Below are 13,364 nucleotides of genomic sequence, written 5' to 3'. Positions count from 1 at the left end.
TCAGTTCTTCCTCACCCATTACTTATATATACAATATATTACTATAAAGGAGACAACACAGAATATAGAAGGCAAATTTCTAAGGTCCCCTCTTAGAGGTTTATAATTCTTTTATAAAATGTTATCTTTTCTTTAACACAACAAACGAATCCCATTAAAACTGAAAACTCTGGCCAGGAGTCTGTTATGTATAAGATGCCTCCTTGTTGATGTTGCTATAGTCCTAATTAACAGTCGACAGGACATTTCAAGACTTCTCACTCTTATCACCAGTCCTAGAAAAGTTTTCTTTTTCTATAACTGAGGACATAGAATCCCATCTCTAGGGCCACACAGGATAACCCAAAGCCAACCTTGACCTTAAGGAACTTTGTAAGGACTGCAGGACTATTTCAGTGCCCCCACCCTTGCCATCTCTCATGGTCAAAGTACCAACAAGAAGAGGAAACACAATTTTGAAAATACTTTAGTGTGTATTATTTGAGACCACATTCACAGTTAAAATAAGCTTTTATTTTACCTGTTGTCTTGGTTTTTGGGGCTACAGTAAAAAAAAAAAAAAAGTATGGACTTGGAGTAAAAGTGTCCCTATTACTTATCAGCTACATAGCTTTGTAGCCTCTTTGTCTATAAAATGGAAATAATTATGTGTATCTTTTGTGAGGACTGAATAATGTATTACTTATAAAAGTTCCAGGTGGTCTCCTGGTTCCATTTAATATTCCTACCTTGGTTTCTTTTTTCCATCTACTTCTCATTTATGTCTTCTTCTTGTATTTTATGGACCAGAGTGAGTCACTTTAAATTCTGGTAGAACAGGATGGCATATGAATATACAATATAAAAATAGTAGATATTCCTCTGCGGAGTAGGGGTGGGCACTGACTGGGAAGGGACATGAGGAAACTTTCTGAGTAATGATAATATCCTGCTAGGTGACTGGGTTCTATAGGTGTATTCATTTGTCAAAACCAGGTCCATATACAGTTAAGATTTAACTGCAATAAAATGCACACATCTTACTTCCAAAGAAAAAACCTATAAACAAATAATTACCTCCACTTAGCAATAAAGCATGCTGAAATAGTGAGGGGGGAATGCATCAAAAATACTATGACAGATGACTAGATAGAGGGAAAGCAAAATCAGTAAAATATTGGTGGCTGAAAACTGGTAGTGGGTATATGGTTGTTCATGGTAATAATCTTTCAATTTTGCAGTATGTTTGAAACTTTTCATAATAAAATGTTAGAAAAAAATTCCTACCGAAAAAAACTGGAAGGTACTCGATACTTTTAGTTCTCAGCCAGGCGCAATGGCTCATGCCTGTAATCCCAGCACTTTGGGAAGCTAAGGCAGAAGGATTGCTTGAGCCCAAGAGTTTGAGACCAGCCTGGGCAACATCGCAAGACCCCTTCTCTACTGGAAGGAGAGAAGGAGGGAAGGAAGAAAGGAAGAAAACTTTAATGCCATGAGGGGGATATTGCAAAAATAAAAATAAAAATACTTGTTAATTCCCTTCTCAAACCCTATCCCTATTGTTATTCATCTATTTGCTTATTCACCTGTCAGCACCTACTAGGCACACACTCTAGCATTGCCTGGTACAAGTTGCTTAACCCCAGCTCCTCTGCATCTCAGTTTCCTCATCTATGGAATAATAATTACAAGTGCCTCATGAGATTTTTGTGAGGACTCAGTGAGATAATAAACATGTAGCACTTAGCTCAGTGCCTGCCACACAGTTGGTGTTTGAGAAGTGCTAGCTGTTATTATGTCATTATAGCATACAATAAGGAGCATGGGCATCACAGCAGATTATTCCAGTATCAACTAATGACTAGAAGCCCTGACTCCTGACTGCTTGGCTTCAAATGCCAACTCTACCACTTATTACCTTTGAAGCTTTGGGCAAAATTCTTAAGCTGTGTCTCAGTTTCCTCATCTGTAAAATAGGAATAATACATGTCACTCTCCTAGGGTTATGACAAATGCAATTATATTGCTTATATTATTTTGCTATATATACATATATGGCTTAGACAGTAGCTAAAACAGTGTAAACACTCAATTGATGTTAGCGAATTCACTATGCTGGATACTCAGAGGACATAATGATGAATTCCTAAGTCCCTGACCCCTCGAGGAGCTGATAATGCAGTAGACAAAGCAATGTCAACAGAGAGATCACAAAGCAGCCTACAATGAATGTGTGCTACAGGAAAGGTACTACAATGGGCATGCGATACCCGAGGGAGACTGATAATAGTGAGTGAGGAAGACCAAAGAAGACTTCAAGGGGAGGGTGGCATTGATGAACGGGGACTTGAAGTCAGAAAAGGGGAAGAAAAAGCTTGTTAAAGGTCATGGTATAGGCACCCTACTAGAGTTTAATAAAATGTAGGTCAGGGTGGTTTGGAAGATTCATGCCTGGAAAGGTCAAAAGGATTTTGAAAAAATGATCTTTTTTTTTTTTTTTTTGACACAGAGTCTCGCACTGTCGCCCAGGCTGGAGTGCAGTGGCGCGATCTCGGCTCACTGCAAGCTCCGACTCCCGGGTTCATGCCATTCTCCTGCCTCAGCCTCCCGAGTAGCTGGGACTACAGGCACCCGCCACCATGCCCAGCTAATTTTTTGTATTTTTAGTAGAGACGGGGTTTCACCGTGTTAACCAGAATGGTCTCGATCTCCTGACCTCGTGATCCACCCGCCTTGGCCTCCCAAAGAGCTGGGATTACAGGCGTGAGCCACCGCGCCCGGCAAATGATCATCTATTCTTATACTCCACCAGGTTCATAGAGCTAAGTCTTACAAATTAATTATATCAACCAGTAACTTTTCCTTGATTTTTCTAAGAAATAAATACTACTCATCATTTATCCACTGCACTCTTTATATAGAGAAACAAAGAATTCATAACCATAACCATTTTACCAACTCAAGGCACAAGGACATATCTCTACTAAATAATACGTCCCAGAGCCTCTAGAGGAAGGGCCAGGGAAGAGGCTACTAACAGTGTGGTAGAATCGAGTGAGTTAGTGCCACTCTAGTTGTTTCACTACTTTGAGGTTACAACTTGGAATCTGACTCAAGAAATTAAATTCAGGAAGGGAGAGGTGTCCATGCAGCAGAGAAGAGTTGGCTCCCTTTGGCCACTGCCAGCTGGCCATGCTGGGCCTCTGAGAGATTGCTATGCCTTGGTAAACACATTTCTGATTTCTGTAGGCACTGAGCAAACTCACTAAGCCTTACCAAAGTGTTTTCAACATTACAGCCTGAAAGAAGTGGCTAGGACAGGGGCAGGTTTTGTGATTAAAGGCACCAAATGCTACTTCAAAATTATGTAAATTAAATATATAAAGTATAAATGAAAACATCTTTTCAACACTGTTGGAAATTAAAATAGTAACAATTTATTTTTACATTTAACTTCAAGGGAAAAATAAAAAGCAAACTTATTTTGGTGTAAACCAAGCCTTTTTAGCAGAGGCACCTTTGAGTGAGGTAGGTGTGCTGGCTGATTTAGGCTCGGAGGAACAATGTCCTGGTCTGTGAGCTCCATAAGGACAGGGACCATGACTGTCTTGCTCACTGCTATGTTTTTAGGGTATAATACAGTGCCTGGCATATAACTGTTGCTGAGAAATACCCACTGACAGAATAAGACTAGTCTCCAGTTTTGTAAATTGAGAATTTTTTTTTTATTCATTAAGAGACTATTCAGTTCTAAATTAGGTGAGGGTAGAACTGACTTAATACCAACCAAACTCGATGGAGACAAATTAGACTTTTTCCCCTCATTTTTAGAAGGAGTGTAGCTTTCTAGGACCCTCATTATTCCTGTAATTTACCCCGAGCTGTCCTTTCTTAATATCAAAGCATCTAGGAAACGGAATCCCTAATCAGGTTGCTGCATAAGGAACAAATTTAGAGCCCCTTCGGGGGTTTTCAACCTGTGTATCTAGCATGCCCAGCCTTGCCGCACTCAGAATGTCTGCCCCAGGCCAATATGGCATTTCCCTTCACGGACAGAGCCAGGTGTACTCAGAGAGTCACACACTCCAACTCCTCCTAGACTCCACGCAGTCTTCCCGTCTGCTGTCCCTTTGCACCATTCTTCATCTAAACATGTTATAAACCCTTAGCTTTTGCAATTTTTAAAATACATTTAGGTAGTGGTGAAGCCTGGGCTTTTAGTGTCCACATCATCTAAATAGTGTACATTGTACCCAGTAGGTAGTATTTCATCCCTCAGCCCCCTCCCACCTTTTGGAGCCTCCAATGCCTATTATTCTACTCTATATGTCCATCTGTACGCATTGTTTAGCTCCCACTTATAAGTGAGAACATGCATAAACCTCTAGCTTTTAAGATTTTTCTGTGTATAGTGCTTCTTAATGACAAAGGAAGGACCTTCATCTACAAATGCGTCCAGAAGATTGTGTGGTCACCTCCACATGGATGTGCACCAATTTTCAGGCCATCTTGGCCTCAGCAGCAAACACTGAGGCAACATCTTCAGAGAACTTAAGGCTACTAAGTGGTATCTTGGGACCTGTGATTCCGTATAAAGCTGGTTTGGAATTTCTTTTTTCCGGTAAGTGCAATATCTTGCATTGACTAATTGTCTGCTATCATAGCCTCATAAAATGTTCATGAAAATCTCCCATCTAGCTTTCCACTACTGTACCCTTTAAAAAGGTCTAGGAAATTAAACATATTGGAAAATGAGCCTATAGGCAGCACTGTGGACAGTCATCATTCATATTTTATCCACTTATAGAAGGGGATTTAACCCTAAGCTTTCTTTCATATTCTTAATCCAGTTTCTACTCAGGTCCAAATTGATTCTCTAACTCCACAATGGCTCTTAAAAGTGAGATAGAAAATAAGAAATCTTGTCAAGATTTTTTTTCTTTTTTTTTTTTTTTTTTTTTTTTTTTTTTTTGAGACAGAGTCTCGCTGTTGCCCAGGCTGCAGTGCAGTGGCATGATCTCAGCTCACTGCAACCTCCGCCTGCCAGCTTCAAGCAGTTCTCCTGCCTCAGCCTCCTTAGTAGCTGGGACTACAGGCAAGCGCCACCATGCCTGGCTAAGTTTTCATATTTTTAGTAGAGATGGGGTTTCACCGTGCTAGCCAGGCTGGTCTCAAACTCCTGACCTTGTGATCTGCCCGCCTTGGCCTCCCAAAGTGCTGGGATTACAGGTGTGAGCCACCATGCCCAGTCTTTTTTTTTTTTTTTTTTTTTTTTTGAGATGGAGTTTTGCTCTTGTCAGCCAGGCTGGGGTACAGTGGCACAGCTCACTGCAACCTCCACCTCCCAGGTTCAAGTGATTCTCCTGTCTCAGCCACCTGAGTAGCTGGGTTTACAGGCACCCACCACCATGCCCAGATAATTTTTGTATTTTTAGTAGAGATGGGGTTTCACCAACTTGGCCAGGCTGGTCTCCAACTCCTGACCTCAGGTGATCCACTCGCCTCGGCCTCCCAAAGTGCTGGGATTACAGGAGTGAGCCACTGCACCTAGCCACGATTTCTTTTAAAAAATCATTTTGAGCTGATTTTAGAGTTACAGAAAAGTTGCAAAAATCATACAGAGTTTCCATCTATCCTGGCCTCAGCTTCCCCAGTGTTAGCATCTTACATAACCATTGTATATTTACCAGAACCAGAACTTTAACATGAATACTATTAACTAAACCAAAGACCTTATTCAAGTTGTACCGGTTTTTTCTACCGATGTCCCTTTTCTGTTCCAGAATCCTATTCAGAATCCCCACTGTATTTAGTTGTTATTTGTCCTTAGTCTCCTGCAGCCTGTGACGGTTCCTTGTCATTCATGTTCTTGACAACTTTTAAAAGTATTAAACAGTTATTTTGTTGACGGTCCCTTGATTCGGGTTTGCCTGATGTTTTCTCATGATTACTCTGAGGTTATGCATTCTTGGCAAAAATACCACAGAAATGATGTTGTGTTCTTAATACATCATATCATGGGGCTCATGATGTTGATATGTCTTATTGCTGGTGGTGTTGGCCTTGACCTCTTGGTTAAGGTGGTTTCTGCTGGGTTTTTCCACTACCAATTTATGACCTCTTTCTTTATAGTTAATTAACATGTTGAGGTAGTTTGAGATGATGCAAATTCTTTCAAAGCTTTCTTGAAGGACTACTGGTTCCCTTATTCACAAACCTGCTCACTCTCCTTAAAATACTATTTCTGCCATACAAGCACTCTGATTACTTTTGTTTGTTCAGTGAATTTTACTTTTCTTCTGCTTATTAAAAAAAAACACATTTTCATTGTTCAAAAAAATGTAATTGTGGAGCTCTCATAACCCCACCTTCAGAGATTAGCACTAGAGATAATTTGATGTATATTCCATCTGAACCTTTTTTCCTCTTTTAATACCACCGGAGTCAGATACCATGAGCTTAAATCACAGTTCCACCATGGACTTTGGGCAAGTTGCCTAATTTTGTGTGCAGGTAATTCTTTCTTTTTGGGAGGCCAATAACTTCTTCGCAAATCTGATCTATAGACTCTCATTCTCAGAAAATGCACAATATATAGTACACATGACATTTTGCATACAACTATAGGGACTCACAGACTAGGTTAAGAACCCCTATTCTATTTATCACCTTTGATCCACAATGCTGTTTCTGGTAATCTAGCCTATAAAATACTTGCACATACAAACATGTACCAAAAACATTTCATGTAGTGCTAGCAAAAAATTGGGAATAATTTAAATATCCACCAACAGGGAACTGGCTAAATTATGATGACTCCACACTATGGAATACCCTACAAAGAATGAAGTAGATACATGTGAATGGACATAGAAAGACTCCCATGATATACTATTAAATGAAAACATTTCAGGACTTTGCATGACTCCATTTTTGGTAAGATGAAGCGAGAGAGGGATGGAGAGGGAGGGAGAAAGAAAAGAAAAAGAAAAGAATTAGAGAAGGCATGAAACCTATATATATGTAAATGCATAGAAAAAAATCTGCAAAGTTTCACAATAAACCCAACAACAATGACTCTGGGAGAATAGGATTATCGGGTGAATTTTATTATTTAGTCTGTAACTATTGTATTATTTGAACTTTTTACAAAGGGTACAACTTTAAAAACCCCAATAAGATTTTTAAAACCCTTTTCATAGGCAACAACTCTGAATGAATATAGATTTTAAAATGTTTAATGACTGGCAGAAATAATTTAATTATAAAAGAATAACCAAACTGATAAGAATTTTGCCCAGAATGGAATGATAGTTCAAGATACATATGACACAAAATCAAAGAGTTAAATGAGAAAAACCTAATGAAACTCTCAATGGATACAAGAATGTAATTTGCTAATATTCATTTCTAATAAAAATACTAAGAACAAAAGGCATGTAGGTAAAGAAAGATGATATAAAACATCTCTCTAAGCCAGATGTGGAAAAAAAAAAGGCAATAAAAGACAGGCCACTTTTACCATCTTAAATATTTTTGAAGTTCTGGCCAATGCAGCAAGACAGCTGAAATAAGGTAGGCATATATATTGCATAGGAAGTTAAATATGTTATCTACAGATGAGATGATTGGACAACTATAAGAGCAAAAATAAAAATTTTTGGAGGAGCTTTTTGTAAGGTAGAAATAAAACTTTTACATCCTATTTTTAAGAGACATCAATTGAACACTGCCATGGGGTAGATGAGGTCACATAGTGGACACTTGAACTCCAGATGTCACTTCTGGACCAAGGTTAAAATTGTTCTTTGTTGAACTCCTTAAAAACTTGAGGGAATACAACCCAATTCCCAAGATTTGCCTACTTCTAGGTCATCAAGTAAGGCTCCAGCAGCCTGAAATTTATCACTATTTGTATGGTCCAAATGACAATGAGGAAGAGGTTATCTCTCACACCATTTTTCCCTAGAACAGTAACAACAATGGCAACACAAGTAACTAACAATGGTGGAACACACACTGGACACCTTTCTTTCTAAGCACTACAAGTGGTAGTTCATTTAACCTTCACCACAACCCTTGGTAGTAGATTCTAATTTTGCCTCCAGTTTACAGATGAGAAAATTGAGGAACAAAAGAAGCTAATAACTTGCCCAAGGTTACTCAGCTAGTAGCCGGTAGAGCCAGGAGTTAAACCCAGGCAGTCTGGTTCTGGGCCCATGCTCTTAGCACTACACAATCCTGTTGCCTAAGAATGCACAGGCAAATTGTCATCTACAGGAAAGATACAATCTATGAATTAGAGTTCTGGAGGAAACTGAATTGAACAAAAGATTCAAATGACAGAAGAAAACTACTTTCAGCATGGAAAGACCTGAGAGAAGAAACAAGAAGGCACTCCCAGGGTCTCATACATCATTAGCAAAGAGGATCCCTGGGACATGACCTGAAAACATTTCAAAACAATGTGAGAAGGAAGAGAGAAAAAAAAACTCCAAGTAAACAAGTTAACAAATAGATTACATGAAGGGGAATCTAGTAGAGTTTTTTATTTTTTTAAATAACAGAAGTCTAGATACGAGACAATCTAAGATATAAAACCTCAAAGAGCTCAGCAAATCAGAATACCTCAAGCTGTCATCTGCAAACAAACAAAAATGATGCCACCCCCAGACCAAGTGGCCTCATCATTCTTCTACCAAACTGTTTCCTAGAGTGGCAGTCAAACTGCATTTCCTTACCTCCTGACTCCAGAGGGAGCTGACTTAGGTTGTGTGGGAACTGAGCATTGCTGGCTGGCATTGCTGGCCACTGCCCCTGAAGGAAAATACCTCTTCCACACCACTTTTCTGTATCTCCTCTACTTCTTTCTCTAGCATGGATGTGGCATTGGGGCCTGTTGTGAAGACTAAGCCAGCCATCTGAAAAAGCTCTAGCCACCCCATGCTGGACGTGTATTATCAGCGTTCAATATGTTCAATTTCCTGAACATAAAGACTGATCTTTGCCAACAGCCAATCCTAAGGCCTTTTAATTTCTGTACATGCTCTACTTGAGGGATTTTATCTCTCTTCTTATGGCTTTGATATCCTCCTTGGTAGAAGTGAGTCTCACACCTTTATCTCCAGCCCCAACATCTCATCTGAGTTTCTGATCCATATTTCCAACTGCTCCTAGATATGTTTTCCTAGACATTCAACAAGTCCTAAAATAAACTTTCCCCTGCTTCTCTCCAAATTAGTCTCTGCACCCAATCCACACCCTTTATGCCACTCCCTAAGTTGGTCAGTAGTTCCACCATCTATCACTACCTTCCCTAAAACTAATAAAAACTCCTCTGAGGCATGCCCTAATTCTCAATCTCCACCATGGCAGGCATTGGGAATTTTAGATTCTGTCCCGAAATGCCTCGTATCTCCTCTTCTCCATCATCACTGCTATCTCCTTGCTCAAGTTGCTCTCACCTCTTATCTGGACAACTGCCACAGCTGCTTAACTGACATCCGTCCCTGCAGGCTGTGCTTCACATGACAGCAAGAATTATCTTCCTAAAAAGTGAACTGGAACATGGCACTCCCTTGCTTTAAACCTTCTGGTACAGACCACAGGATACAAACTGAAACTTGTGCCCAACATTCAAGGTGCTTCACAATCTGGCCCTAACATCCCTTGTCCAGCCTCATCTCCAGCCACTATCCCAAGGACAGGGTGATGTACCTGTGCACCTTCAGACTTTTGCCCTCTCACTTTATCCTCTTTCTCACAAAGCCCTGCTGGTACATACAGTAACATTTAGCTCCCAGGGTGCCTGCACTGACTCAGCAAACATCACTCCCTCTCTCTTTCTCTCTCTCTGTATCCAATACACCTGACACATCACATCTTTTGCCATTGTTGGCTGATTTGCACATCATGCCACCTCATCAACCTTGAAGGCAGGGACAGAATTGCCTTTACTTTTGTATCTCCTGCACCCAGCTCAGGATCTGTTGGCTCACAGTGCGACCTCAGTGGTTAACTAATTGAATCAAAAATAGCAAAATACTTATGAGTACCAGGCTGAGGCTCAGAAGAATTAAGACACTTCACAGAACAAACCTAAGTGGTGAAAAAAAAATAATTGGAGAGATAGGGTAGATAAGGAATAGGAAGAGAAGATGCCAAAAAAGGGGCAAATTAAATTTCCTTATATGGAAGAAAAGGCAAGTTCTTGCTTTTGCTTTGATTATAGTAAATAAATACAGAAAAATATTTTTAGCACTAGGAGAATTTGAAAGATTGTTCACCTTTAAAATCTGTTTAAAAGCTAAAGAAAGCAAAGAATGTTCTGTAATACAGAAGACATAATGGAGAAGAAACAACAAATATAAAAACAAAGAAACATACAATATACAGAAAACATAACACAATAGCAATAATAAATTAAAGAGTATAAATTCCCATATAAGATATAGAACCTTCAAAGATAAGTTAAACAGACAAAATCTGACAACATTCTGTTTGCAAGAGATAGGCTATGAAATAACGATAATGAAGCTGGAAAATGTAACAAAATCATTACATAAGAAATTATAGACCATGAAAAAAGAATAGAGAGCAGTATTGCTTTCTGTGCTACCAAAAAATAAAAACTAAATACACAACTAATAATTTTGAGAAACAAACAGAAGAATTAGTGAAATTTTTTTTTTTTTTTTTTTTTTTTTTTTTTTTTTTTTTTGAGACAGAGTCTCACTCTGTTGCCCAGACTGGAGTGCAGTGGCACGATCTCGGCTCACTGCAACCTCTGCCTCCCGGGTTCAAGCAATTCTCCTGCCTCAGCCTCCAGAGTAGCTGGGACTACAAGTGTAGCTACACCCGGCTAATTTTTGTTTTGTATTTTAGTAGAGATGGGGTTTCACCATGTTGCTGAGGCTGGTCATTAACTCCTGAGCTCAGTCAATTTGCCTGTCTTAGCCTCCCAAAGTTCTAGGATTACAGGCATGAGCCACCACTCCTGGCTGAGGATTTAAAAAAAAAAAAAAAAAAGAAAGAAATTAGATATTTTGAAATTGAAAACCAAAAAACTTTTGAAGGATTTATAAGAAACTGACAGGAGCTGCTGCCTAAGAGAGGGGAGCTATTTGGCCAAGGAGTAAGAATGAATGGGAAACTGACTTTTCACTACATCCTTTTGTATTTTTTAAAGTTTTATATTTCAACTAAAAGTTGCTGTGAATAGACTAAAATTGATACTACTGGCAAGTGCAAAAAAAGGAAACATAAAATTGGAAAAACAGGACACAAAAAGAAGCAATAAAATTGTAAGAGAATATGTGTGTTAACAAATTTGGATAAAACTAAATAGATGAGTTTTTAATCAAAAATGTAAAATTCTAACACTGGCAAAAATACAATACCTAACCAGACCAACATCCTTTAAAAATCAAATAACTAGGCCAGGCACGGTGGCTCACACCTGTAATCCTAGCACTTTGGGAGGACGAGATGGGCAGATTGCCTGAGTTCAGGGGTTCGTGACCAGCCTCGGCAACATGGTGAAACCCCATCACCACTAAAATACAAAAAAAAAAAAAATTATGAGGCATTTTGGGGCAGAAATCCCAGCACTGTGGGAGGCCGAGGTGGGTAGATCACGAGGTCAGGAGTTCAAGACCAGCCTGACCAACATGGAGAAACCCCGTCTGTATCAAAAATACAAAAAAAAAGAAAATATTAGCCGGGCATGGTGGCACATGCCTGTAATCTCAGCTACTTGGGAGGCTGAGATGGGAGAATCGCTTGAACCCAGGAGGCAGTGGCTGCAGTGAGCCAAGATCGCGCCACTGCACTCCAGCCTGGGCAACAAGAGTGAAACTCCGTCTCAAAAAAAAAAAAAGAAAAAAATCAAATAATTACACCCCTAAAAAGTAGTGAATTCTTTCACAGTCTCCAGGAACAAATGATTCATGTTATAGAAATCATACCAAAAATAGGTCAAGATATAGGTTATCTAATTATTCCACTAATCTGACCCTAAAACTGGCTAAAATAAATGGAAAGAGAGAAAACTATACACAAAGCACACAAAGCTCACTCCGAACTTATGCTCAAAAATTTAAAAGAATAGTAAATAGAACCTAGAAACAGATTTTTAAAATTTTTGTGTCATGTCAACAGAAATAAAAACATTCATTTGTTAAAATCTAACATCTATTCTTAATTTTAAAATTCTAAAACTAATAATAAAGGTACCTTTTCTTACCCTGATTGAGTACCTATTTATTGAACCAAATGTCAATTATATTTCAAAGGAAAAAACAAGCTATGCAGTCATTAAAAATAAGCACAAAATAAGCATTTTATCATCACTGTTAACACAATATCAGAAGTTCCTTCCAACAAAAAGCAACATAAAAATGAAGGAGAGACACAAATACAATAAAGGCAGATGTTATATATACTTTTTTAAAAATATAACACCATTGTAAACTTATAAAACCCAAAGGAATCACTTAAATCATTACGATTTTTTTTTCTTTGCAACGGAGTTTTGCTTTTGTTTGCCCAGGCTGGAGTGCAATGACACGATCTTGGCTCACCGCAACCCCCGCCTCCCGGGTTCAAGCAATTCTCCTGCCTCAGCCTCCCAAACAGCTGGGATTACAGGCGCCCACCACCACGCCCGGCTAATTTTGTATTTTTAGTAGAGATATGGTTTCTCCATGTTGGTCAGGCTGGTCTCAAACTCCCGACCTCAGGTAATCCTCCTGCCTCAGCCTCCCAAAGTGCTGTGATGACAGGCGTGAGCCACCGCGCCCGGCCGTTACGATAAATTTAAAGTGACCACAGTCATCATCAATATAGAAAAACTTTTGGTATTCCTGGTCCTCAAGCTTGAGTGCACATGAAATTCACTGGGCAGCTTTTTAAATGTTGATGTCCACACCTCCCCCAAGACAAACTGTCTCAGAGTCTCTGAGGGTGAGACCAGGGATTAGAATTTTATAAAGCTTCTGAGGTGATTTTAATGTGCAGCCAAGTAGAGACGCCCACTACTATATACTTAATTACCTAAATATCGTTAAAAATACAAAGTAAAAAAGTATTACTATTAACTGTTCATAATATTCACAAATGGGTAGAGAAAGACTGCCATAAGGAACAAATGTTCAAAAGAAGAAACCTGAGAGAAGACATAGCTCCCGTACAAATGTCTCTAGTCCACTGCAGTTTAGGCAAAAAGGTGGGCAGTTAATACCAGAACCAGTGGAGGGGGACAAGACCTGTGGCCACAACAGAACAATGGCAGCGATAGATAATTATTCTCTTTCTGTTACTGAGGTAGGAGGCATGTGTGAGGATTTCATAGAGGCTGAGGTACTTTAGGATTACCTGCATACCTG

General features: G+C 39.2%; 1 protein-coding gene across 25 annotated transcripts in view; it reads right to left on the bottom strand.

The window, feature by feature from the left end:
* ZHX3 (zinc fingers and homeoboxes 3) overlaps positions 1-13,364 on the bottom strand; it is a 145,026-nt gene that overhangs the window by 73,944 nt on the left and 57,718 nt on the right. The window contains exon 3 of one of the 25 annotated variants that reach the window (XM_055265868.2): positions 1,898-1,945. The exons of the other annotated variants lie outside the window; for them this stretch is intronic. The gene's annotated coding sequence lies outside the window, so the exon portion shown is untranslated. The remainder of the gene's footprint in view (positions 1-1,897; positions 1,946-13,364) is intronic. 25 annotated transcript variants of the gene reach the window in all.

This window comes from Symphalangus syndactylus, chromosome 24 (assembly GCF_028878055.3).
Source record: "Symphalangus syndactylus isolate Jambi chromosome 24, NHGRI_mSymSyn1-v2.1_pri, whole genome shotgun sequence".
Taxonomy (NCBI): Eukaryota; Metazoa; Chordata; class Mammalia; order Primates; family Hylobatidae; genus Symphalangus; species Symphalangus syndactylus.
The sequence above is the reverse complement of the archived record's forward strand: the minus strand, read 5'-3'. Positions and strand labels throughout refer to the sequence as shown.